Raw genomic sequence first — 27,548 nt, 5'->3', positions numbered from 1 at the left:
ATGGACCCAGCAACTCCTGCTTGTCATGTGGCCCTTTGAAAGGAGTTCTGGCAACTAGATTTCAAATTTAGCCTATGTCAGATTTCATTTACGTGCAAGACTTTCTACAAAGCAGATTAAGAATTCCACCCATCACCTTCTGTGCCATCTATATAGGCTGCCCAAGTTGGAGCTGCAGTTAAGACAATATTTGCCCACAAAATGAGTCCAGAGTTTGCTTTGCCATAGTACTCGATCAGCAACTGGCACGTGCCCTCTGTTGTGACAGCGTAGTAAACGATTAATGCCCAAGATGTAGTTAAACTATGTATTTTTATTGAGCACACACCCTCGGGTTGATCCTAATCAAGCCAGGAGCCAACTGACTCATGGAACTCACAATGCCCAAACAATAAAAAACACCTGCAAGTTTACATCATAACATCTCCCAGTCCCAAACTTGCACAGACAAGATGGCATGCTGCCCAGAATTAGCAGTGGTTGAGATTTGTCAAGCATGCCATCCATCACACTGCGACTGAAAACAAATTTAAACAGAACATGATTTTCAAATGAATAACTAATCTTATGATTTCAAACTACCACTAAAGTTTTCCTGGCATGTAATTTTTATTTATGCAGGTGAGTTGTCAATTTAAAATCTGCATACACATTTCACAAAAGAGACCGCAAGTCACTTGTGAATTATATGAGCAGCACTGTAACACCTTGCCACTTGAAAGACATTACAAAGGCAACACTTGCTTCCCAAATCCAATCACAAATCCAAGATCAGGAACTGGGATCTGCAGAACCAATGCCACCATGAGGAGATGACAATGCCCTGAGCACGAGAACTGGCACTGCAAAAGAAAGGGAAAGAAACTTGCTGAAACAGATACTCAGTTTACAATCTATGCATGCAATAATCTGTGTGCTTAGTAATCAACTTCTTTGTGGTATGGCAACCCCTTGCATTCATTATTTCTGCTAATAAAGAACGCAGTGTCTGGGGCAAGCACATGCACCACCCCACTCTAGCACAGAGAATTAACCGGATGGGGGGGGGGGGTCAGGTATGTCAAGACACCACGCATTTTCAAATCATTAATGACTGCACAGGTAGAAAAGGACAAGAGCAAATTGAGAACTATTTAACCAATGCCCCCAAACCACAGTGAGTTTTTACTGGCTGCATGTTACACTTCAACATTTCCCCCTTCACTCCCACTGTTCAAGTATATACACTTTGGACAAGTTCCTTACTCACAAAGACAGTGCAACACAGACAATATTTTCAAGCACTTTTTCCTTTTGTCCCATTTACCTGGTACTACATAGCGGACGTCACTGACAGGCAGCCAATGGACCAAGTGGGGGTGTATTGTGGTAAGGATATCCTCCTCCAGTGGGGTGAGACGGATGCGGGGTCCAGGGTATGCAGCAGGGAGGATCCTGTTTAATTCAATTCTAGAGTACTTCTTCACCCTCTGCCTTTCATCCTGCCACTTCTTCTTGATGTTCTGGACTGTGCGCCTCTCCTCCCCCAATGCCGTGACAGCAGTGGCTTATTGCTGCCATAGGTCTACCTTCTGTGTGCCACTGGTGCAGTAGGGTGGGAGTCCCTATAGGCGTTTGTGGTGCCTCACTATATACTCCACAAGCATGGTGGTCTCCTCTGCAGTGAAGTGCTTCTTTCAAAAAAACCAACATGCATTTTATGTTAACACAATAGCATAAAGTGCTCGATCAACGTTTCATCTGTTTGTCTTTGACGCCGCTGTAATTTCTGCATAGGAAATTACGAGAACTTAACATCTTGATATTTTTGTCAGTTAAATGACATACAACAACCTTAATATAAATAATTGACAGAAATGTAGACTGAGAAAAAGGTTGTCCTGTTCATTACTGAATTTCAGACAGGGATAACAAATCATTACTGCTCAACTATACCCAGGCACCAGGAGTGACACTAATTTAAAGTACAGTTGGGGCCTCACTTGAAAAACGGAATCCAATATTTAACAAGGGTCCTTACAGGTCAGCGAAGATGCGTCAAAAACTACCTGCTGAAAAATGCCTCCAATCCTCTTGCATGAAATCTCGGTCAGACAAACACCAACATCAGCGTTAAGTAGCCTAGGATGGATCCTGAAAATGAAGAAAAAACGCATTTAGTGGCAAACAAACCAGTTTAGCGGCGAAGCCACGCAGATTAGGTTTCACAAAGCAAGCCTCTGTAAATTTCTTTTCCACATTATGTCTTTGACTCAGACAGCGATAACGTATCATCATCGACTGTGCTTTCTTCAAAACAAGGGTGAGAAAAAGGACAAATAAATGACATTATCAGGTAATTAACAGTGCAGTGGTTATTGTGGAGCTAAAATGGTAAGCTAAATGTGGATCATCTGTAAGACACTGGAACTGCTACCTTTCTGGAATTCCCTCGAATGACCTATTAGATCAAATAACCTCTGACAACTAGACAACGGAGAATGATTAGAAAATATCCTTATAGCCCGCCGTAGCGGGCTATATCGGCTATTAAAGGCCCACTGCAGCGTTAAAGGCTCAAGACGAAGGCGTGGAACTTTAACAAGGCAGCAGGACTTTAAAAGCCGGTATAGCCCTGCTACGAAGGGCTATAAGGCTATTAGAACATTCTGCCACTAGAGGGGAGAATGTTACAACAAATAAAACAAAGCCTTCAGGGAGAGCGAGGGGATTGAAATCCCCTCAGGCTCCCTGAAGCCTTTGTTCACAGCCAGAGCTGTGAACAAAGAAACATTGGAATGTTGGGGCTCCGGGCTTATACCAGCCATTATAAGCCCGGAGCACTCCATTGTTTTGAATGGAGCTTCCAACGTTCCAATGTTCTAATATACATTTCACTTCATTATTGACAAGAGCGCACTACACACACGTATCACAACCATTATCTGTTCAGGTATAACACGGGTAAGTGGGTGAAGTACTTTAATGTGCAAGCCTCTCACACTTACAAAACAAGCAGTTTGTCAAGACCAGGAAGAGGTCGGGGTGCATCACAGGGGAATACCATTTACTTTGCTCCAGGAAGCCGACCAGTAACACTGAGGATGTTCTTACATGACCCCAGCACAATCTGCCTTTTCAGATGGACTGAAATCAACCTTAGTGTCAGTAGAACAGGCTACTTTGAATTTAAACGTGCTAGCATGGAGCTTAAGGATGCTTTACCCACATAGACACTCGGACAAAACTTCTGCTGTAACAATTAAATCTATTGTGATTCTCTAGAAGTGCATATTGAGTTGGCAAAAACAACTCTGTGCTAGAATAATGTGCGTCTTTAGCCAGAATAGCTAGCAAACTACACCAACGTATTGGCCATACACACTCTTTAAAAACAAGCAATGGCAAAGTCTTAAGATGTGCTGCTACCTGTAAACCTTTTGACTTGCGATTGTTAGTCTTTTCATAGATCTTTCTGCAAAACTTTGTTAGAAAAGCTGCTAAGCTTTTAACCATGGCCAAAAATATTTATATTAACTCCCGGACTTAGAAAACACAACAAGGCAATAATGCACTCCTGGACTTATAAAAACACAACAAAGCAATAATGCATTCCAATATAGGATATATGGTTTCAAAAACGTATTAGCATAGGCTGAAGATCCAATTTTCTGTATTTTTTTTCTCTCTAGTACAGCACTTTCGGACGTATGGGGCCTATGAGCCCATACTTCTTACTGAGCGCGTTTGCATGGGTTCAATTAAAAAAATAAATGAATAACCACCCACAGTGACTATCTTTAAGTTCACAGTAAGGCGGTTTAAGCACGTTCAGCTCCAATGATAGAAAAGATGACTTCTCTCGTTCCACACCCACATTCCTAACAGAAAAAAAAACAACTTACTGATCTAAATCTGTCATACCACAGGACCCGGGCCCCCAACGCAGATCAAGTAATACGTAATAGTATGGGTGTAATAATCCAATAAAAGGTAGATTTTCCATGAAGATTTATTGATCAGCACAGCATCAAATCCTTGTACAGCAGTTTCCAGATTGTAACTGACATACAGTACAGAATGCTGTATGAGCAAAGCTCTGTACAGAATATAGAATGTGTAAAGAAACATAACATGGCACATGCAGTTAAAGGGACAGGAATACAAGTTACGGTTTCCCTCCTTGGTCTTCACCTACCCATTCTGTCTTTTGACAGACTTCTCGTCCTCTCTCCGTACTGTCTCTTCCCTTATTCTCCCTTTCTCACCTCACCTTCCCCCTCCACTACTTTTCTCTCTCCTTTCTCTCCTCTCCTAATTGTATTGTCTATTTTATGATCTTTTTTTTAGGATTTATTGTGTAATTGTTGAACTTTTTCTGTTACATAGTTGATTCATGTAAAGCGCTCTGATACCTTCGGGTCTAGCCAGCGCTATATAAAACTCTTTAAATAAAAATAAATAAAAATAAAACATATCAACTAAATATTACAGAATATAACACATCTCCCTCATTAAATAAATAAACAATAATTTATCATTCAAAATCTTGTAGAGCAGTAGGTCTTCTTCTGACACGCATGTCATCTTTGACTCTCTATGCTACTGAGTCAGAAAAAGAACTAGGACCAGTTCTACCATATGAACTGTCACATGGACCAAGCATACCTTGAGATTGAAACTGTACATCATCTTGTGTGGGACACTTAGCAACCTTGCTAACATTCCAGACTTTGCCATCTTGGGTGATGACAGAGTTACTGAAGACTCTTTTAATTTGAATGGGTCTACCAAACTTACTCATTCCCTTGCTAACTATATAAGGTTTCAAAATCCTTCCCCAATCACCAACAACCAAAGTATGCTTTTTGGTTTTCCAATTCTTATTATACAACTCTGCTGACTTACTTTGTTTACAAATAACTTTGTCCGCAACCTTTTTAATGTCAACCTCATTCTCTTACAAATTCTTACACTTCTCCTTAAACCACCAAGGACAAATACTTGAGGCGGGATCCCTACCTTTAAGTAACTTAAAAGGACTAACCTCTGTGGTGGTAGGAGGAGTAATGCGATATGTCCAAAGTTTTCCCCTAAGTGCATTTAACCAACTACTACCCTCCTTGACAGCTTCAGAAACAAAACCTTTAAGAACTCGGTTAAAGCGCTCAACCTGTCCATTCTCATGTGGTTCATAAAGAGATGTCCGAATATGATTAATATTGCAGGCCTGTAAAAATGATTTCATCTCAGATGAGACTAACTGTACTCCATTGTCCGACACTAACACAGAAGGGCATCCTTCTCTTGCAAACACTTCTTTGAAAAAGGAAATAACAATCTCAGAAGTTACTTTAGATACAAATTTTACTTCTGGCCATTTAGAATGATAATCTATCATAACTAAAGCAAAACGTGAAGCCTCTGGTAAAATATGGAAAGGGCCTGAAATATCAAAAGCTATTTTGTTCCAAGGAAACTCTGGCCATTCCACCGTCTTAAGAGGTGGAACATTCACTTTCAACATCTTATCACTACTACAACACTCGCTACACTCTCTAACCGTACGGTCAACAAATCTATCCATCCCTGGCCACCAAAAGTTTAACCTTATCAACCGCTTCATGGCTGAAATGCCAGGATGAGTCTTGTGTGCTAGTTTAAGTATCAGATCTTGTACACCAACTGGCGGAATACATTTACCAGATTTGAAAATTAAATCACTTTCACAACACAACTCATCTGCCACATTGTAAAAAGGAAGTAAATCATCCCTGACATTAGTTTTATTAGGCCAACCTTCTAAAAGATATGTCCTTAACATTGCTAATTGCTCATCCTCCTCTTGACATTTCATCCAAAACTGTTCAGTAATATCCTGATATTGAGGAGAAACCACATCGGAAAGATTTAAAACAAAGTCAATCTCCCTAAGACAGTTAACATTATCTCCTTTACTTTCACACGGAAGGCGTGACAGACAGTCAGCAGTAAAAAAAAAAATTCCAGGAATGTATTCTACTGTAAAATTGTATTCTTGTAACCTCGATGCTAAACGTGCAATTCTTGCTGTGGAGTTCCAACCTCCTCCAACCGATAAAATATGTACAAGCGGCTTATGGTCGGTTCTCAAAATAAACTTGCTGCCCCAAATATAAATTCTGTAATGTTCAATGGCCCACACACAAGAAAGCAGCTCACGTTCAATAACCGCATACCTGCGCTCCGTCTCACTCAACGTCCTAGAGGAAAAAGCCACATTCCATTCAATGACACCATCTGTTTGAGAAAGAACACAACCCAAACCATACAAACTTGCGTCAGTGGTAATGATACATTTTTTTCCCATCCTAAAAGGTTTCAAAGTTGGAGAATTGACAATATCATTTTTAATGTCAGAGAACGCCTTTTCTTGTTCAGCCTCCCAAACAAACGTGCTACTTTGTCTTAATAACTTTCTCAACGGCTCCATTTTGGTAGCAAAATTAACAACAAACTTGCTGTAATACTCGCACATGCCCGCAAAAGAAAGCAGTTGTTCTTTATTGCTTGGGGCTGGGGCGCTGAGTATGGCTTCCACATTTGATTTTTTGGGAACCAAACCATCTCCCGATAATGTATGGCCCAAATACTCAACTGATTTCCTAAAAAGTTTGCATTTGTGTGTTTTGAGAGTAAGACCATAACTTTCTAATCTACTACACACCTCATCTAAGTGTGAAGCGTGTTCCACTTCATCTTTTGAAAATATCAAGATATCATCTTGAAAGCACTTTACAAACATATCAAGGTTCCTAAAAATTTGGAACATAACCCGTTGAAACACAGAGGCAGCAGATGCCAAGCCAAAAGGTATCCTTCTGTATTGGAACAGTCCCATAGGAGTGATGAAGGCTGTATACTTTTTAGATTCTTCAGTAAGTTCTATTTGATGATACGCAGACCTAAGATCCAATGTGGAAAAGATCTGCGCACCATTAAAAAGGGAAACCAGCTCGTTAATATTGGGAAGGGGATGACAATCGATAACAATGTTGGAATTAAGAGCCCTCAAATCAATGCAAACTCTCAGTTTTTGGTCAGGCTTTCGCACCAAAACTATGGGCGAAACCCATTCTGATGACTCAATAGGCTCTATAATGTTATCTTTAAGTAACTCATTTAGCATTTCTTTTAATTCATCTCTAACATTTAGAGGAACGCCTCTTAGCTTTTGTTTGACCGGAAGGGCACCTTCTTTTAACATAATTTTATGAGCAAAGCTTTCAATTTCCCTAAATGATCACAGAAAACTTTGTCAAACTTGTTGCTCCAAGTTGAGATATCATTTTTATCTCCACCACTAGAACAAATGGCATTTATCATTTCTTGCTCACTACATAAAGAGATAGGATCTCTGGCACGTGGATTTAATTTTATGCCAAGTTCCCATTGGTCATGCCACCCAAGGACATTGACTCCTTTCACAGTAATGTACAATTTGATATGAGCTAACCTTCCCCTAAAATTTAACGGAACATTCAAAAATCCTTCAATATCAATCTTATTCCCATTGAAACCTTCTGCTAAAATATCTGACGGTTGTAAGTTAGAAATATCACACACATTTTGTAATTTTTGATCAAAATATTCCTTAGTAATTATAGTCCACGGGGACCCAGAATCCACCATAAGTTCAATAGCAATAGAAAAAATATAAAAAACACATTTAGATTTTTTTACTGGTTAACACTACACACCCACTTTGAATAATAGAAACAACATAACCACGGTCAACATCCTGCTTTACTTCATCAACCATACTAATGGAAGATACTTTTGTAGGATTGATATTGTTAGAGGGTGTACGTGATTGTCCTGCTCGCAACTGGGTATTAAAACGTTTTTCTCTACAGACCTACTAAAGTGTCCAATTTTCCCACAAATATTACATGTTTTGTTCATAGCAGGACACCCCTGGAAAGAAGCAATGTGTGATTTGCTTCCACACCTATAACATGACATCGAACTATAAGAAAAATCAGTCCTTCTGTTATTGACACTAAAATTATTCTTTGCTCTCACTTGTGTAGGAACAACATTTTTGTCATCCACTTTGGGGTTAACAAAACATACTTCTTCTGTATTGCTTTTACTAGAGTTAGAGCTTTGTTTATCTACTATATCCATCCATTTTTCAGATAATTCAGTGGACTTTGCGATGGCAATAGTTTCTTCCAAATTTGGATCACCTATACACCATAATTTGTCCTGAACCTTTTTGTTCTTAACATGAACAATAATCTGATCACGGATCATTTCATCGGACATAGCACCAAAATTGCAATGTAAGGTCAAAGCTCTTAAAGCTGTGAGAAAATCATCAAAAGATTCCTCCTGCTTTTGTGCTCTAGTGTAGAATTTGAAACGGTTTAAAGCAATATTGGCGGTAGGTTTGAATCTCTTCTCTAATCTACCAAGAGCCTCATTATACACATTCATGGTATCCCCACTACCAGAAGGGACTGATAATTGGGGTAAAGTTCTAAAAATGTCTTGTCCCTCAGACCCTAGACAATGCAATAAAATACTTTTTTTTCTTTCCGCTCCCATGCGTTCTCCGTCTATAGCCTTCATATAATTGAAAAATTCCTCCTTCCACCTTGACCAAGGCATAGGAGGATCACCCTTGATCTGTAAGACCTTAGAAGGAGGATCGAATTGCATTGTTACAGTGAATAAATAATACAAATATACTTAAAATGAGTTATAACATAACACAGAGCAATAGACTAATGGTAATTACCAACGAAAAGATGAACTCAAATAAAGAATTGAATAAAGTCCAGTAAGTAAATAGTTGATACAGAATAAAATAAGCAATATATAAATAACTTGTAAAATATCAATGTACTTATAAACGTAGGAATGAAATAATAAAATCACCCATGTTTTCCTAACTTTGGCTGCTAAGTTTTCATAGATCCAGAGAACTGCATTAAAATTAATGTAAAAAATTATAACAGTAATAAGGTCGGCAATAACACTGTAAACGCTATATTTGTAATTAAAATTTATATGTGGAAGCGCTGAACGATGTTGAAGATGTTCGTGTGATCCGAAGAGAAACGCTGTGTGATGGTTGCCTGGTAACGCTTATACACCAAGCAAACAAAATGGAGGCACGTAACACGTTGCGTGACGCGCGTCACGTGATGACTTCACACGCTGCAGAAAGAAGAAGCGTTCGTCTTCAGAGTGCGCAATGACATTACTACGTTGTGTTCCAATGTCAGGTACGCAATGCGCTGTGACGTCCAGACAACCAAGGCGTGATGCGAAGGCTTTGTCGGCGTGGTCAAGACGCAGCGAGCAGGGCGTTGCTAAGACACAGAGAGCTCCTGTGACGATCTTGAGGAGGGTAGAATGAAAAAAATGGTCTGTGTCGGAATGCAGGTAACTCCGGTATTTTTAAAAGATGCAAATGCTTGAGCAAGGTCCAAAGTAAGCCAAAATTCTGGGAACAAAAGGAAATCTTCACACAGTTAATCTTCCTCGCAGTATAAGGGATGAGGAGGCTCCTTTAAACTTCCTTTGAAGACAGTGAAAATGATGAAGTCCATAGAAGGGAGTAAAAAATATCCTTAATTTCCAAATAAATACGAAGTCCTCGTGGAGACAGTATTCCAACAAGTGAATTGAAGTAAGATGTTTCTTAAAGGATTAAAAGAGTCAGAAAAATATACAGAAGATGGCAGGAGTAAGGTTGTCCTCATCGCCACATTTGTAATAATCCAATAAAAGGTAGATTTTCCATGAAGGTTTATTGATCAGCACAGCATCAAATCCTTGTACAGCAGTATCCAGATTGTAACTGACATACAGTACAGAATGCTGTATGAGCAAAGCTCTGTACAGAATATAGAATGTGTAAAGAAACATAACATGGCACATGCAGTTAAAGGGACAGGAATACAAGTTACATATCAACTAAATATTACAGAATATAACAATGGGCTCCCTATTTAAGCAGTTACAAAACCACAATACTTAGACACCATAAAAACTTAAGCATGGGAATGGGGGCTAGTCATGTTGTAACGGCCATAGCATACATTCCCGAGAAAAATTACCGTGTATAGGAAATTAGTGTCGATTGGGGTAATCACTGGCTGTGCAGCAGGAGGTGCATGCCCATCTATAAATAAATAATCACACACATAACTAGAATTATCCTTTCTATGATGTTACACGCCTTCCTCACTCGCTCTAGCGGACCACAGCTACTTTTTCTCCCCCTCCTAAAAAAATCTCAACCTGATAGGGTGAGGAGGGAGATCACGCCTTAGACTTTGCCAACACTTACCACAGAACTAGGGAACAGTATAATGCCCGGTTACTCACCGGTAATATTCATTACTCCGAGTCCTGGTCTTCCCATCCCATTTCTTAACAGTGAGCAGCTAGTCTGCTCCACAGAAACCTACTACCTAGCAAAGCTTTTCGCACTTCCCCCAACATGGCGCCACCATTAGGCGAGGATAAATGGGGGAAGTGCGTCCCAGAAGATCCTGGAAACAATCACCAAACACAATACTCAGGGAGGGAGGGAGGGAAGGGCTCAGGAATGGGACGGGAAGATCCTGACTCGGAGTAAAGAATATTACCGGTTAGTAACCGGGCACTACCTCCTTGTCCTGTCTTCCCGTCCCAACAATGAGCCCATACCCAAGCACAGTGATTGTAAGAAAACAGACCAGAAATGCAAATGGTAGGTCCTTTTAAACAACATAAAGCAGTACAAAATATAAACCATGTACAGCAGACAAAACATGAGTGCCAAAGGCTGCCGAGGCCGCCAACCGCAACTGAATGCGAGAATGGGAAACAAAAAGACGGGAAGAAGCTCCTGCGGCAGCAATACAAACGTCCCCCAAGGAGGCCCTTAAGAAAAGGGCCCAGGAGGAGGAGACACCCCTGGTAGACCAACCCCGAAATGAAGAAGGGGGGAGGACAGTGTGCGGACATGGAGGCCGAAACAAAAGCACCCTCAACCCAATGAGTCAAGGTGGACACAAGGAAGGGCGCAGACCCCTCCCAGAGAGACCGTAGGCAGAAAAAAGTGTCTGGGACGGAGAATGACCCCGCCAGTGCAGAAACGCAAAAAAGGTGGGCGAAGCCACCAAAGCACAAGCACACCAACCCTCCACCCAGAAGTAATGGCCACCAGGACAAGAACCTCAGCAGAAAGAAACGTAAGGTCCACCGAAACTAAAGGGTCGAAAGGGGGCCCGACAAGGTCTGGAGAACCAGGGGAAGGTTCCAGGCTGGTACAGGAGAGTGAGAGACAGGTCGCTGCAACAAGAAACTCCTCAAAAGGCGAGCCACCTAAGGGGAGACAGAAGACACAGAGAAACCCCGAAACGCAAGAATCAATCAATCAAAACATTTATAGAGCGCGCTGACAAGGTAGCGCTACGCTACGCTGCTGTGCGCTTGGCGCCTTTTACTGCTGATTATTGGAAAACTTTTAAAATTCCTGTTTACTATTTAGTTTATTTGGGTTATTATCCCCTGTTTTTAGTGCCCCCTTACCTGCACTATTATAGTAATATCACCGCCGCTTGTGCGGGTCCGGTTCTGGGGTGGGGTCCGTTTTTGTATTTGCCGCCATCTTGGAGTGGTGTGGTGGTGGAGTGGTCAGGGACTATTTCCGGCGAGCGCTCTAGTGCGCAGGAGCTACTGAGGGACAGGTACTTAAGGCGAGTCGCCCTGGAGCTCGCCCTGACAAGGTAGCGCTACGCTACGCTGCTGTGCGCTTGGCGCCTTTTACTGCTGATTATTGGAAAACTTTTAAAATTCCTGTTTACTATTTCGTTTATTTGGGTTATTATCCCCTGTTTTTAGTGCCCCCTTACCTGCACTATTATAGTAATATCACCGCCGCTTGTGCGGGTCCGGTTCTGGGGTGGGGTCCGTTTTTGTATTTGCCGCCATCTTGGAGTGGTGTGGTGGTGGAGTGGTCAGGGACTATTTCCGGCGAGCGCTCTAGTGCGCAGGAGCTACTGAGGGACAGGTACTTAAAGCTCCCCGCCCAGCGCAGCGGTAACGCGCAGCGGTGGCGCCCTCGCTTAGCCTGAGTCGTGCCAGAGTCGTGCCAGAGTCGTGCCAGAGTCGTGCCAGAGTCGTGCCAGAGTCGTGCCAGAGTCGTGCCAGAGTCGTGCCAGAGTCGTGCCAGAGTCGTGCCAGAGTCGTGCCAGAGTCGTGCCAGAGTCGTGCCAGAGTCGTGCCCGTCCGCGCCCGTCCGCGCCCGTCCGCGCCCGTCCGCGCCCGTCCGCGCTTGGTCGCGCGGGTTCGACGGGGACTCCGCCTGCTTGCCATCTATGCACAATGCTCTCCTATACCAGGGATGCTCTCATTTCTGTCAGCCATCGTTTGCCGTCGTGCCACAGAGCTCATGTGGACCCCTTATGTGGTCCTCATAACTGTGCATGCTGCGGATGGCTGCTTGAAGCTCCCTCATTATTGGGGGCTGTTGGAGCAAAGTCAGCTATTTTCAGCAGCAGCCCTCTGGACCATATTACCATCTGGAATTTGAATGTAAGATCGCTAGTAAAACATCATCAGGACATAGCGGACCTTATGGCTAATGGACCTCCTGACGTATTCTGTCTGACAGAGACCTGGCTTCAGGACTCTGACACAACTGCTCTGAATCTGGCGTTTTCTTCTGAGTACTCTACCTACTCGTTGAATCGTTTTTCCAGGGGCGGAGGAGTAGCACTTGCTGTAAAATCTTGCTACCCTTGCACCTGGAAAGTTCAGAACATCGCGGGCTGTGAAAGCGCCCTGTTTAAGGTGTCGGTTACATCTCACTTCACTTTTTCAGGGCTGCTTATTTATCGTCCGCCGGGCAGCGATGTGGCTTTCCGAGAGGCCCTCCCTGAGGCGGTTAGTTCACTGGCAGTAGGGTGCGCTAACTTTTCAATCATTGGAGACTTGAATCTTCACTTTGACATCATGACCCTTCCCTCAGTGAGTAGGCTGGGGGCCGACCTTGAGGCCCTGCAGCTGGTCCAATTGGTCCCAGATTCTACCCATGTCGGGGGACATACTCTGGACCCCTTCTTTTCTAATCTAGTGGGGGTAAAGGTGGCCCCCTCCCTTCCCTTGCCTTGGACTGACCACTCGTTGGTGACGATACACTGCCCACTGTCAGAGGCTCCCATTAAGCCCTTGTTGCGAGCTGTGCCCAGGTGGCGTTGGAGCAAATTAAAGTTGGAAGACTTTTACCGCATTCTTTCGGAACATCCGTTGGGCTTAGTGGAGGGTGTGGAATCCGGTTATGACCATTTCTGCGAATGGGTAACTGGAGCCCTTGACTCCCTTATCCCGATGATACAGAGTAAATGCGGACTTCGTGATCCTAGCCCCTGGTATGACGGCACTCTGCGCGCACTGAAAAGCACCTGCAGGCGCGCAGAGAGAGACTGGCGAGAGCGTATGATCAAAGCAAAAAAATCTTTTATATGGCGACTATTAAGGCTTATCATCGAGCGGTCTGCAAAGCCCGGGCTGCATTTTATGCACTGGAATTTCGTAACAGCTTAAACCCGGTTAAGACCATCTTTAAGGCTCTTAAGGACCTCGTAGCAAAGAAGCCCGCGGCTGACACCATTAGCTCTAATGCTCATTGTGACAGGCTGGTGGCCTTTTTTCTGGAGAAGGTTCAAAACATCTACAGAGCCTTCCCTACTGCTGCGCAGGCCGGTGCCGGGCTGCCTATTGCGCCTGGACAGTTGGTATTAGACTCTTTTCCCTGTCTTACTCCGGAGACGTTTAAGAGCTTAGCTCTTCAAGTTAAATCTGGGTCTCCGGCAGATCCGCTCAAGCCTGCTCTGTTTAGAGATGCAACACTCTCTTATCCAGTTTGTGACCCGATCAACCTGTCGCTTACATCTGGCCAGGTGCCTTCGAGGTGGAAGCAGGCAGTTGTAATGCCCATCTTGAAAAAGCCATCTCTTGACCTTACTAAATCGGAGAGCTATCGACCCATCTCGCTTCTCCCGTGGCTAGCCAAACTCGCGGAGGTGCATGTTAACACCGCCCTCGCCGACCGTCTGTCGCGCACCAACGTTCTGGACGATACGCAGAACGGGTTTCGAGCTGGTCACAGTACGGAGACAGCTCTCCTATTTATGGTCGAGCATTTGAGGGCAGTGCTGGACGCAGGTCAAACGGCGGCGCTTGTTTTGTTAGATCTGAGCGCCGCCTTTGACACTGTCTCGCATGAGATCCTCCTGCAGCGCCTCAAGGAGGCTGGTGTGGCCGGTGTCGCACTCCAGTGGTTCCGCTCGTTTCTAGCGAATCGGTCCTTCTGTGTGGCTGCCCCGCCCTACCAGTCCAAATTTCATCCTCTGTCTCTTGGGGTCCCACAGGGTTCCTCGCTGAGTCCCACGCTGTTCAATCTTTACGTGAGGCCGCTGGCTGAGGTCATGAAGCTCTGCGGTTTGACCATGGTGTCATACGCAGATGATACTCAGCTAGCGGTTACGATCAGCGGGGACCCCGAAGTGGAGGCCCCTAGATTCAGGGACGGACTCCGGGCGGTGGCCAGTTGGATGACGTCCAACTGTCTCCAACTGAATGCCAACAAAACAGAGGTGATGATCTTTGGCAAGCGGACGGATCTCTGGGGCGATTCCTGGTGGCCATCGGAGCTAGGTCCCACCCCCACTCCGGTGTCGGAGAAAAATCTGGGGGTGTGGCTGGACCCCCTACTTAGTTTTGTTGGCCATTCCAAAAGGATTGCGGCCTCCTGCTTTGGCATTTTGCGCAACCTAAGACCTGCACTCAAATATTTTGACGCTGCAACCCGCCAACTTGTGGTCCAGGCAACGATATTGGCTCGGCTAGATTATGCCAGCTCCCTTTTTATAGGGCTGAATCAGGCCGAGCTGACGCGTCTCCAGCGAGTGCAAAATGCGGCTGCCAGAGCAATTGTAGGCCTTCCCAGATTCTGCTCGGTCTCTGGCACCTTGCGTGCTCTACACTGGCTGCCTGTTAGGCAGCGCATTCATTTCAAAGTGCTCTGTTTGGCCTTTAAGATCTTAAAAGGCCCCTCTGCCCCAATACTGCAGAACCTTTTGCGCCCCTACATTCCTGGCCGTTCCCTTCGCTCCTCAGACCACGAATTGGCAGTAGCCTCGCGCTTTAATCGTAGTCGAGCCGGGGGGCGCTCTTTCAAGGTGCGGGCGGCCACTCTGTGGAACGCCTTCACTTTGGAAATTCGGACCCTTGTTGACCTGCTTTCTTTTCGCAGGGCCGTTAAGACCTTTTTGTTTCCATAGTCTGTTGTAATTCTAATGTTTTTATTAAATTCTGTTTGTAGTTATGTTGTGTCGCTACCTTGTCGGGCGCCGGGACGCTCCTTCGTTGGAGCAGCTGCGCGCATTACAAATGCCATTAACATAACATAACATAACATAACTCACCCGTGAGGGTCTCAAGGCGCTAAAGGGAGGGGTGCTGTCACTGCTCGAATAGCCAGGTCTTGATGTGTTTCTTGAAGGTGAGGTGGTCCTGGGTCATTCATAGGTGTGTGAGGAGTGAGTTCCATGTCTTGGCGGCCAGGTAGGAGAACGATCTTCCTCCGGCGGTGGTTCTGCGGATCCGTGGAACGGCGGCGAGGCCGGCTGATCGGAGCTGGCGGATGGGAGTGTAGAACGAGAGGCGGTTGTTGAGGTATTCGGGTCCTTTGTCGTGAAGCCTTTTGTGTGCGTGGGTGAGGAGCCTGAATGTGATCCTCTTGCTGACGGGGAGCCAGTGCATGTTTCTCAGGTGGGCGGATAGGTTGCTGTGGCGGGGGATGTCGAGGATGAGTCGGGCGGAAGCGTGTCCACCGTGGAATGGCAGTCCACCGTGCACAGAGTGAAGAGACAGCGAGTCCGTGGACGAACTCATCTCTCAAGAAGTCCAGCACCCACACAGCCTCACAGGAGGAAGAAGAGAAACCCTTCCCAAGACACCAGGAGGAGAAATTCCTCCAATGATGGACGAAGGCCTACAAGAAGGAAGGGTGCTGAGATAACTGGATGAACTGGGCAACCCCATCCGAGCAACCCGAATCAACAACCTCAACCTATCAAGTGCCAAACCCCCAGCCGAAGGCGGCGCAGAGAGGAAACCCTGAGAACAGGAGCCCGCAGAGGGGAGGAACACAGTGGGAACTGCCAACGGGGGGGACACAGACAAGGTCAGAAGCAGGGGAAACCAAGGCTGACGGGACCACCCCGGCACAACCAGAAGAACCGTCGCCCGGTCCAACCGAATCTTCCGGAGGACCAAGGTATTTATTTATTTTCTTTAAAAGGTTTTATATAGCGCTGGCTAGACCTGGAGGTATCAGAGCGCTTTACATGAGTATCAAACCATAGTTGCAGGTTACATCGTTATAAACGTTACACAGTTGTTAGAGCATGGCAACATAGTTACATGTAAGGGCGAGATAAGACAATAATGACATATAAGTAAGGGAAAAAGCAGGCAAGGGGAGAGATTCAGGGGAGGGGGGTAGGAGCAGGGGAGGTAGACAGAGAGTGAAGGAGGGAAATAGGAGGGGAGGGTGAGAGACACAGCATGGAAAGAGGAGGTTGAGAGTGACAGAGACACAAACCGGGAGACGAGTCAAAGCTGTGTCCAAAGTCCAGTAAGTTGTGATCCCAGGTGAAGTGGAATAATTTCCCCATCTCTGTTGCGAGAGGTTCCCTTTATGCAGTGGACTCTCTCAGAGGGGTCACTGAGACTCCAAGGCCTAAATACTGGATCCTTCCCCAACAAGGGGAGAGGGAGTGCTTTGGCAAGGGGCACATTCAAGGAGGCCAATTAAGGGCTATTTCCATTATGTGTGAGATCAATGCAAGGTGTGCCATACAGAGATAAAGGGAACTATCCCAGACCTCCGCTAAGTGAAGAATCCCTTAACACAGTGGACTCTCTCAGAGGGGACTCTGAGACTCCGAGGCAATACTGCTGGAACCCTCCCCAACAAGGGGAGAGGGAGTGCTTTGGCAAAGGGGACACATTCATGGAGGCCGATAAGGGACAGTTAAGAGGTGGGGGGCCTGTACAGCGGACGGGGGGGGGACGGGGGAGTGCTATACAATAGCAAAATTACATCAGTTACACGATTACATCAAATACTAGATGAACATTTCAGGAGGATAGAAGAAGTAGTAAATGAATCTAAGACGGGTAAGAGGGTATAGATACATATATGCGACAAATTGAAGAGCTAGAAGGGGAGAGAGATAGAGCGGATAGGGGCAAAGGGCGATTGAGAAGGGAGAGGAAGAGGGGTAGACGGTATGAAGAGACGAAGGGAAAATCTGCTCAATGGTCGACTGGGTAGGTGACGGTCAAGGAGGGAGTCCACAGTCAGTCTCCCCTTTAGCTCACAGGGTAGCTCCATCGGGCATCAGTCAGATTGCTAGGTCTCTAGGTTGAATCAGGTACGGGTTACATTGGTAGTTCGACACATTTAACTAGCATATAAGACACGATTAGTGGTGCGAGGGAGGGTAAGGAGAGTAAGGGTAAAAGGGAAACGAGGAGTGAGATACGGCAGGGGGCTGAAGGAAATTGACTGTCCAATATCCAGGGGGGTAGGTGACGGTTGAGGGGGGAGGTCCATAGCCCATCTCCTCTGCATCAATTGAGGTAGCTCCATCCGCCAAAGTGCTTCAGTGGCAAGTTCACAGATTAAATGTAAAATGGGTGAACCGGATAGGGATGGTGGGATGGGAGAAATTAACGAGGTCAGGTCGATGACCACTCCACTTGTAGTATTTATACCCTCCGTGCAGCATGGGCATCATCCATCACTACTAATACCGCCTCCTGACCTAAAGCGGATGACTTACTTGGAAATCAGCACCTGGCGTCATCCTGAAGTCAGGCAGGTTTGGGTACTCCCTAAGGCCTAAACAGCAGTGAGAGGCCGGTATCCAAAGGCTATGTACAAGATCGGAGGTTCCTGTTGCACCACATTGTATTGCTGGAGTTGTCGGCTAAAATTGATCAAAAGCGGTCGCTGTGTTGGAGTCAGGCTACCCGCTCTGGAGAGGTTTCTTTCAGTGGGACATGCTGGGGTAGAGGTGCCCCGTTTTGTAGGCTGAAGTATGGAAACGGAGAAAGGGTTGATCTCCCAGGCCACTGGGAGGGAACGAGGCCACAAAACCAAGGCAGAAGGGCAGAGTCCACCGAGGTAAAAAGATCAAGCCAGGAAAGGCGGAACCGGAGGACAAGCAGACCGAACAGAGCCGGGGACAGACACATAGGCACAGAGGAAGGGAACACTATGCACAGAGAGCCCGCAGGCCCAGTCTCCGTCCCCAGAAGAGAAACAGCTGTCAGAGACAAGAAATTCCACCCGGCCCAAAGACCGACCACCCTGGAAGGGAGAAACAGAGACCGGCACATGCCCCCATGACGAGTGACATAAGCCCGAACAACCAGGTCGACGGTCCGAACCAAGACAGCACGGCCCAGAAGGAGAGGTACAAACCAACGAAGAGCCAACCAAACTGTCCGCAACACCTTCCAGTTCGAGGACTGGAGAGACACGAAAACTGGACCACCGACCCGAGCCTTGGAAGCACCCAGGACAGCACCCAAGGCACTGGCAGCTATGGACAACACCACCACATTATGAGGAGGAAGAAGGATGAATTCCTGGGAAAGAGACCGAGGGTACAGCCACCACTGGAGAGCATCCCGAATACCCGGAGTGACGGGAACCAGGGCATTGTAGACTAGAGAGGCAGGATCCCAGTGCGACAGGACATGAAGCAGGAGGGGATACAAAAGCAGCCGGGCCCAAGGGAGGAGAGGCAGAGGGGAAGCCAACGCCCCCACAACTCCGCAACCAGAGACTGCGGACACCAGGGACAGAACTCAAGAAAGGTGATGGAACAAGGCCAACCGGCGCTCCTGGGAGAGGAACACAATCCCCAGAAAGGGAAGACTCCTGGCGAGTGACGAGGAACCCATAGGACCCCAGAAGGCCACACACCTGGTCCACATCCGACAGACGCAGACCTCCGTAATGGAGAATACCTACCAGAGAGGCCAAGAGCTGCGTGAAAACCCGTGGCTCTTAGGAAAGGCCGAAAGGAGGCACCCAGAACCGGAAGTGCCGGGAACCAACCGTAAACCGGAGAAACCGTGGATACGCAGGATGGATCGGGACATGCAGAGAAGCAGCCAACAGGTCCAGGGTCAACAAAGTCACCAACATGAATGTAAGGTGGGGGACGAAGAGATAGACCCTCAGCAGAACCAAGACAGGGCACAGATCCGAAGCATCGTACCTGGAGACCAGGAAGAGAATTGAATAACAACCCACGCCCTCACCAGAGGAGGAACCACTACGATAGCCACCTCCCCCAACAGGAGACGCACACCGACCAGCAAAGCCACCCGCCGTAGTGGATGACTGGGCAGGGGGGTCACCCGGAAGACCGGAGGGGGAAGGAGAGGAGAACTCGACCAGAGAACCCCCGGACACAGTCCACCCCGCCCCAGGCATTCGGAACCTCCAACCACTGGGGCAGGAATGTGCAGAGGAAGGAGCGGGGGCAGTGCCACCGATAGGGGCACGGGTCTAGGCACCCCAAGGGGCCCCCTGGCCACGACCCCTTCCACGAAAGGGCTGGGAAGCACCCCGAGCAGAATGCCCAAAGGCACAGCAGAAGCCAAACCAACGCCCCTGAGAAAGAGGGCAGACAGGAGCGACAAGCTTGCTGCACTCTGCCGACAGCACGAGCATGTCCCTGGGAACCCACAAAAGGCAAATTAAGCAGGACCGACAACAGAGAAGACCCAGCCTATCAGGACACATCCAGACAGGACGTCTCGCAGCAATTGAAGCATCAGAAGCAGCCGCAGTGGCACACAGATTGACAACACTCAGCGCACCTTCAACTCCAGGAGGGCAAAGAGAGAGGAGGCATCCACACCATCCCACAAAAGAATAGCCAGGGCCCGGACCATGCTAGTGGAACAGGCCGCCGCCCCGAGAGAAAAGCTGGAAGCAGCATAGGAACGCCTCACTGCCCCCTCAACATGCAGAACCCCAGCGACAGAAGGAAGGACGTCGTCAGACAAGAACCAAACCCATGAGGAATGGTCAGCCAATCAAAACGCCAACCAGGAGTGGGAGAACTCAGCAGCAAACCTTGCGCACAGCGCTAGGCAAAGGGAAGGACACAGAAGTCGGCAGGCAAATGAGTAATGAAGTCCCGATGCCCCGTCCTCACACAGGACCAGGAAAACAGGGGCTGATGCTGAAAAAGCGTCCGGCAGCCCAAAAAAAAACCCCAGGTAACTGCGCACGCCACAGGAAACACTGCTGAAAAATCCCCGCCCGCTAAAGCAGGGCGCATCGGGACAGGCATGGAGGGGAACTGCCACTAGAGCAGGCCAAGGAGCGACAGGTGTATACCGTACATACGTTTAAACCTAAATCAACAGTATGAGGCAAGTTACAACTGTTTGCAGATTCCAAATGCCCCAAAAGCAAGCAGTGGCTAAAAAAGAGGCACAAGCAGCCGCTAGAGCGGACCGTGCAAGTGATAGCCCCCCCCCACCCACACCCACACACACACACTGAAGTACATGAAGGTGGAGCCACAAAGTGCAGGGATCGGACCTCCGGTAGTCACACATGCAACAAAAAGGAAAAAAGGCAGCGGCTAGGGGGGACCCAGGGAGAGCCGTGCGCGAGCCGGTCTCTCCCTGGGAAGGTTCGCGCGGACGGATTGGCCACAGGTGAGGTTAATTAGGGAGAGAGTCTATATATAGGGCCAGGGCAGGGTTTAGAGAGGGCTTTTCGGCGGACAGCGGAGTTTGTTTTGCGGAGGTGGGGTGGGCTCGCATAATCCCCCCCTCCCCCCTTGTGGCCGGAGCTTCTGGTGGCACTGGTTGGACGCGCGCGTCCTTTCAGGACGGCGGCTGGAGGCGTGGCTCTGCGGTTCTGCCTGCCTGTCTACACCGTCGACTCGACGGACGGCGCTGCTGCCATGCCCCATGAGCCGGTAAGTGGGGGGGTCGGGCGCAAGTTGGTTGGTGCTGCCCCCGCGCCGCCGGGCGCTCCTCCAGGGGTCTGTTCTGCCCCTCTCTGGGGCGGGGGGCCCGCTGGGGGGCGGCTGCGGGTGGCGGTCCTTTTGGGCGGGCTGCTCTTTGGGTGGGTGGGGGCGTTTTTCCATGTGCTTGTGTTTGGTGCCCTTGTGTGGCTTGCACGCACCGCTTTGCCCTTGTGGCACGCGGTTTGCTACCTCTCACATGTTTTTGCCTTTGATGCTGGCACGGGTGCCACCTTTGCCTGCATGGCGCTTGTTCTTGTGCCTGAGTGTCTAGCACCGTTTGCAGTGTTGTACCTCAAATGATGCTTTGTTTTCTCTTGTGGCTGCGCACTTGTCACTTTTTCCTCCTGTGCACTTTTTGCTGCCTCGTGTATTTTTGGCTGCTCACGGTTTTTACTGCCTCATGTGTTCTGTTTGCTCACAGTTGTCACTATTGCCTTTGCTGCCTCCTGTATTTTTGGTTGCTCACAATTTTTGCTGCCTCATGTATTTTGTTTGATCACGGGTGTCGCTGTTGCCTTGGGTAACGTAACGTATGCTTTTGTAATGTTTCTCATTGTGTTTCATTTCTGTTCCTTTTGTGGGGCGCTCCGACGCCTTCGGGTGGAGTCCGCGCTATATAAAAATGCATAGGTAAATACATAAAATAAAAGTGGTGGGGGGAGCGAGCCCTGTCGTGGTGAGCAGCTTTCCTTAGCTGTTTCGCACCCCCCAATGCCCCTGCTTCACGGTCTGTCTGGGTCGTGGTAGGGGCTGCCTTTTTTACCACCTGCAGTGATGTTGTAATTTTTCTTTGTGAAGACATTGCGGACTGCGCATGAGGTGGTTCGGCCTGGGGAGGTGGCTCAGGAGAGGGATCTGGAGCGGATTCCTCTTCTGGGGTGTGAGGCGCAGTGCGCCATGACGATTTTATGGCATTTTTTCGGACATTGCTGCAGTTGCCTACAGGTACGGGGGGTTGGTGGTGGGTGTGGCAATATGGGGAGAGTCTCCCCGTCAGAGCTTTCGATCTATTGATTGGGGATGGGGCTGTTGGTGAGCAAGTTGCTCTTGGGACGCTGCCGGTGCGGCAAGCTGATGGGCATGCTGAGTCAGGAGGGGACGCTACCGCCATCCAGGATGGGCAGACAGGTGATGCTACTACACCTATGGTTCATGACGAAGGGGACGAGACCATGTACTTCAAATTACCCTATACAGGCCTTGGTTCAGTCTGGGGGGGCGCAGGAGGGGGATCTGGAGCGGATTTCCCTTCTGGGGGTGAGGCGCAGTGAGCCATGACAAAATTTTTCATGGCACTTTCACGATGGTGAATGATGGCAACTGGCCCAGTGGCAGGTGTTTATGCTGGGCATGCAGATGAGCTGATTCTGGAGGTTTATGATGATGATCTGGAGGTGGGTGCATTACGAGATGTGGAAGTTCTACTTGTGACAGTCATGACTCAGAGGGGAGTTTTTTGGGGCATTCTGGTTCACTTAGTCTTTTGCAGGAGTCTTGTGCGGACCATGCAAAGGCACGTTTTTTGCAGGAGTCTCGTGCGGACCACGCAAAGGCACGTTTTTGCAGGAGTCTCGTGCGGACCACGCAAAGGCACGTTTTTCGCAGGAGTCTAGTGCGGACCACGCAAAAGCACGTGTTTCATCGTTTTCTCTTCGTCCAGCTAAGCCGCTACAGGGGGGACCCTGTGTTGTTTCGACGGAAATTGGTTGAAAAGGGGAGAGTCTCCCAGTTACGTGTACTTGTTGGGATTGGGGATGAGCATGTTGGGGAGCAAGTTGCTATTGAACCGCTGCCTGTGCGGCACGCTGGTGTGAACGATAAGTCTCGAGGGGACGATGCCGCCATTTCACATGTGCGGACAGGGGACTCTGATCGACACAAGGCCCAGGAGGAAGAGGATACGCTCCACCGTATGACATGGCCTTATTCAGGTATTGGTATGCCACTGGTTTCTCACTTGTCAGGCAAAACAAAAATCCTGGATTTGATATAATGCCGTTGCTGCTGTGTCACCTGACAGTACGGTAGGTATAAACATGTGTTCCCAATGTGGGGGCAGGCACCCTTTCACATACTGCTTCCTGGGGCAGTTTTTTTGATTTCAAGGGGGGGGGGACAAGGGGGCAGAGGCCAGTTCTTTCGGTTTGTCCCAAAGTGCTCCTACTCCTTTCAAGGTGACGGTCTTGGAACTGTGGTTGCGGGATTTCTCTGGACTTTGATGCAGCAGTGCGCTTGTTATGGGGCTTCGCGGTGGGTTTCACGATTGGTTACAGGGGACCCGGCAGGGTCGGGGTCGGATGACTTGCACTCCGCGAACATGAGTCCCCAGGTTGTTGGGAATGACTTGGAACTTGACCTTGTTGGCATTTGCATCTTCCGGGTGGGGCGCTGGTGCGCTGCAAGCTGGCCTGTTCACTGCAGTGTCAGGGTCGCAGTGTTGCATTTTTAGAGTTGTTCCATTTGCTGGTGGCCCTGTACATCTGCGGCGCGGAATTCCAGTACAGGACTGGGTTCTTCCAGGTTGCTAATTTGGCATTTGTGGACTTGGTTCCTGGGCGAAGAGCAAGGGATTTGTGTGTGCTGCAGCTGTTGTGTGCTTTCCGTTGTGGTGCCTGCAGCTGCATATTGTTTTCAAAGCGCGACATATTCCGGGGACCTATTATTACACTTGGTGGACACCGGTTTTTCGCACGCCACTATCCTGGTTACATGGCTGGGATTTCTTTTTATGGGCAGCTCAGGTGGGGGAGGGATCCGGTGGGGGGTGTTTTAGGTTGAACAGGTTTTTGACTGTTTTGGGTAGCCTACAGGCTGGTTCTGGGCGGCTGCGGCAGCCTGTCCTTTTGCCTTCCTTCGGCACATGTTGTCCTAGTTGCCTTCTTGCTGTTCTGATGATTTTGAGTGCGTTATGTTTCGGTTCTGTTTTGTGTGGTTATTTTTGGGGCGTTTTGGGGCTTCCGAACTCTTGGGTTTGCGTACCAGGTCGGGCATGTCCAGTACGGAGGTATTTGTGGAGGGATATGGATTGCGCCTTTGGCTAAGTGTCTGAGATGGATCAGTTGGGTGGGATACGCGGATTTTACTGGGGAGGAGTGGTTTGGTTTCTTGTTGCCCGGTTTAGGAATGGGAGGTTGTTCTGGATTCCTCTGTTTTAGGCCGGGAGTTCATTTTGCTGTGAGGATGCCAGCCCAATTTTTGTTGCCCAGTTGTTGACCGTTTTCAGGAAGGTACTTTTTGGTTTGGGGTTGACTCCTTTACCATTTAGCACTCATTTCTTTTAGGCTTGGGGCGGTTCGGAGGCTGCACGTTTGGGGGGGGATTGGTCTCAGATACGCAGAATTGGGAGATGGAGGTCGAGATGCTGTGAGAAATTTGTCAGACGGTAGTGCACCTTCTTTTGTTGATGTGTTTTTTCTCCTAGGTCCTTTTCCGCAGGATGGTCACAGTTATACGGAGGGTTTGGTTTGTTTGTCACTCCTTCTTGCAATGGGCGCAATCCCTGCAGCATGCCATAATTGGTGGGAGGTCTCTTGGTCTCAGCAGTTCACGCATGACGTGTATTGGCATGGTACTTGGGGACTGTGTTGGGGGTATTGTTTCATTTTTGTCTCCGCTCTGTGATGGTAGGGGGGGGGTCCGCCAGTCTTGCTAGACCTTCAACTGGGTGAAACTGATCTAGTTTTCTCTATCTGGTCTGTCTTTGTTAAGAATGCTGCAGATGGTTCCGGACGTCATCGCGGACGCCTGGGGAGAGCACCATGGTGATCTGGACGACATTTGTGACATGTCTCCGCTGGAATGGAGCTCTACGTCGCACAGCTATGGGCAGAGCGGGGACACTGAACAACTCTATGCAACTGTTTTGTAATGGCATGATGTTTTCATTTTGGCTCATCCTCACTTACAGGTTTCTGAGCGTCACTTGTTTCATGAGGATGGGGTTCACCTTTCTCAGCTGGGTCAGCCCTTCTCTCTTTTGGAATTGCGGGATTTGATCGCAAAAGTTCTGGATGTGCAGTTTGTGGTGTTCCCGGGCTTTGTTTAATTTACTGTTTTGGTGGGGCAGGAAAACTCTAAAGGTTTTCCTGGGTGGCGGTTTTTAGTGGGGGGTGGGCAGCCTGGAGCGGGTTGGTCCATCCTAAAAGGGCAGGTAAAGGACAGGAGGGGATAGTACAGGATTCAGTTGCCTGGGTTTGTTAGGTTTTATTTGGTGGGGGGTTGACTTCTTATCAGGGTTGCTCAGTGAGCTGAAGGATTTGAGTATTAATAAATAAATAATCGAAATATGTTGAGAGATGTTTTGCCTACACCTGTCTTAATAAAGTGGCCTTTCTTGCTTACCAAGAAGTTGTGGACAATAAGTTCTTGCGCGAGGGGGGACCCAGGGAGAGCCGTGCGCGAGCCGGTCTCTCCCTGGGAAGGTTCGCGCGGACGGATTGGCCACAGGTGAGGTTAATTAGGGAGAGAGTCTATATATAGGGCCAGGGCAGGGTTTAGAGAGGGCTTTTCGGCGGGAGGCGGACAGCGGAGTTTGTTTTGCCCCACCCACCCTCCCCTCTTTTTTGTCTTTTAGGCCTTTTTTCTTGCGATTGTGCTTTAGATAATTTTGTTGTTAGGTTTGCCACGCTAAGACAGGTTGTACTCTTTTCTTTTGTAGGCGGTTTTTAGTGGGGGGTGGGCAGCCTGGAGCGGGTTGGTCCATCCTCAAAGGGCAGGTAAAGGACAGGAGGGGATAGTACAGGATTCAGTTGCCTGGGTTTGTTAGGTTTTATTTGGTGGGGGGTTGACTTCTTATCAGGGTTGCTCAGTGAGCTGAAGGATTTGAGTATTAATAAATAAATAATCGAAATATGTTGAGAGATGTTTTGCCTACACCTGTCTTAATAAAGTGGCCTTTCTTGCTTACCAAGAAGTTGTGGACAATAAGTTCTTGCGCTAAAGCAGGTCGCCACAACAACAAAAAACTGAGAGAAACTTTACCCCCAACAGCTCCTGCTAGGACATCAGTAGACTGCGAAGGCAGAAAAAAAAAACCAAAAAACACAGGATGTTCTGTGACGCACTGCCCCCTTTTATCCTCGCCTGATGGTGGCGCCATGTTGGGGGAAGTGCAAAAAGCTCTGCTAGGTAGGTTTCTGTGGTGCAGACTAGCTGCTCACTGTTAAGGAATGACGGGAAGACAGGACGAGGAGGTCTGTAAACCCTGTACTTCCTTCAGCTTAATTCAGTTCAAGCCAACAGTTTAAAGTAAGTCACCCAACTTTTCCCAAATTTTCACAGCTGTTAAACGTTGGGCCCATTGATAACAAAATATGGAGCTACACTCTCAGACCCATGGGGCCCGTCTTCCAAACGCGAACTGAGCGCCTCCAACGGTTCCACACGCACAGCTAGCCTACCGCTGTTATGTACAACACTACTTACTCGTGTGTGTGAGGCTGAACACGTACCAGAAGAAGGATGGCACTGGATGCTGCCACATACCGTTTCTGGACAGGCCACGCAGTCCCACGTCCATCCTATCGCTCATTTGGAAACGAAAGAGAGAAAAGCCGGTCGCGTCCAACAACGAAAATCCGCAGAATCTCGTCCATAGTCTTGCGGGAATAGGCTGATGGGAAAGGAAGTCCTTATCACAAAAAGAGGTGTTTTACTTGCAGGGTCCGATAGGAGACAGCATCCGATAACACATCGCTTTTAGTGATTGATGTTCTGTTCTCGGGCTAGAGCCAAGACAGAAAGAAGGTGACTGTCACAATCATTTTTTGCAGTTTTACAATATCGCGAACCCGAAGGTATTGGAGCGTATTACATGAACACCAGTTATATTACACGAGGTCACATTCTTTTAGATGAAGTGATTTGCCCAAAATCTCAGGATGATGAGCCAACGCCAAGACAGAAACTTACAAGACAATTAAATATGAACGTCGCTGCCCAGTACAAAAACCGGCAGCTCTTACCAGATTGCCAAATCCTCTCTCGATTTGAAAGAAAACTTTATTAAGAATTGAAATTAAAACAAGAATTTGCAAGTCCAACAGGCAAAAAAAAGCATTGGAATTAATCGGCAGGAGAGGACCAATTATGCAGCAAGGTTGAGTAAATTATGCGGCAAGAAAAGGCAAATTATGCGTCATAATGCAGCACATTTTGTAACAGTATTACTTCATGATTTTGTCATTTTTAAATTTGGAAACACTGGGCATTGGTTGCACCTCACTAGTACAAGTTTAGCACCCAAATATAGCAATATGCAACAGACTAGTTCAGCTTTCCAAAGGGCCTTTCACTGAGAGGCAACACGGGTCACTGCATTTTGTAGTAACTTTTGAACCATTTGAGCAAAAATCAAATTTGTATCATACAGTCTATAGATTATGTGGCAGACAATGAATTTTGTGGCAAATATGACAAATCTATGATTATGCGGAAATCGCCACA

General features: G+C 47.6%; 1 long non-coding RNA gene across 2 annotated transcripts; it reads right to left on the bottom strand.

Annotated features, from left to right (window-relative positions):
* Positions 1–446: 446 nt before the first annotated feature.
* Positions 447–26,690, bottom strand: LOC144767377 (uncharacterized). Of its 2 annotated transcripts, XR_013598176.1 has the most exons (4): positions 26,529–26,690; positions 2,049–2,133; positions 1,307–1,673; positions 447–842 (listed from the first exon to the last, which is right to left on the bottom strand). It is a non-coding gene; the product is annotated as an uncharacterized LOC144767377 (long non-coding RNA). The 2 variants fall into 2 exon arrangements; XR_013598177.1 differs by lacking the exon at positions 1,307–1,673.
* Positions 26,691–27,548: the final 858 nt, after the last annotated feature.

This window comes from Lissotriton helveticus, chromosome 7, assembly GCF_964261635.1.
Source record: "Lissotriton helveticus chromosome 7, aLisHel1.1, whole genome shotgun sequence".
Taxonomy (NCBI): Eukaryota; Metazoa; Chordata; class Amphibia; order Caudata; family Salamandridae; genus Lissotriton; species Lissotriton helveticus.
The sequence above is the reverse complement of the archived record's forward strand: the minus strand, read 5'-3'. Positions and strand labels throughout refer to the sequence as shown.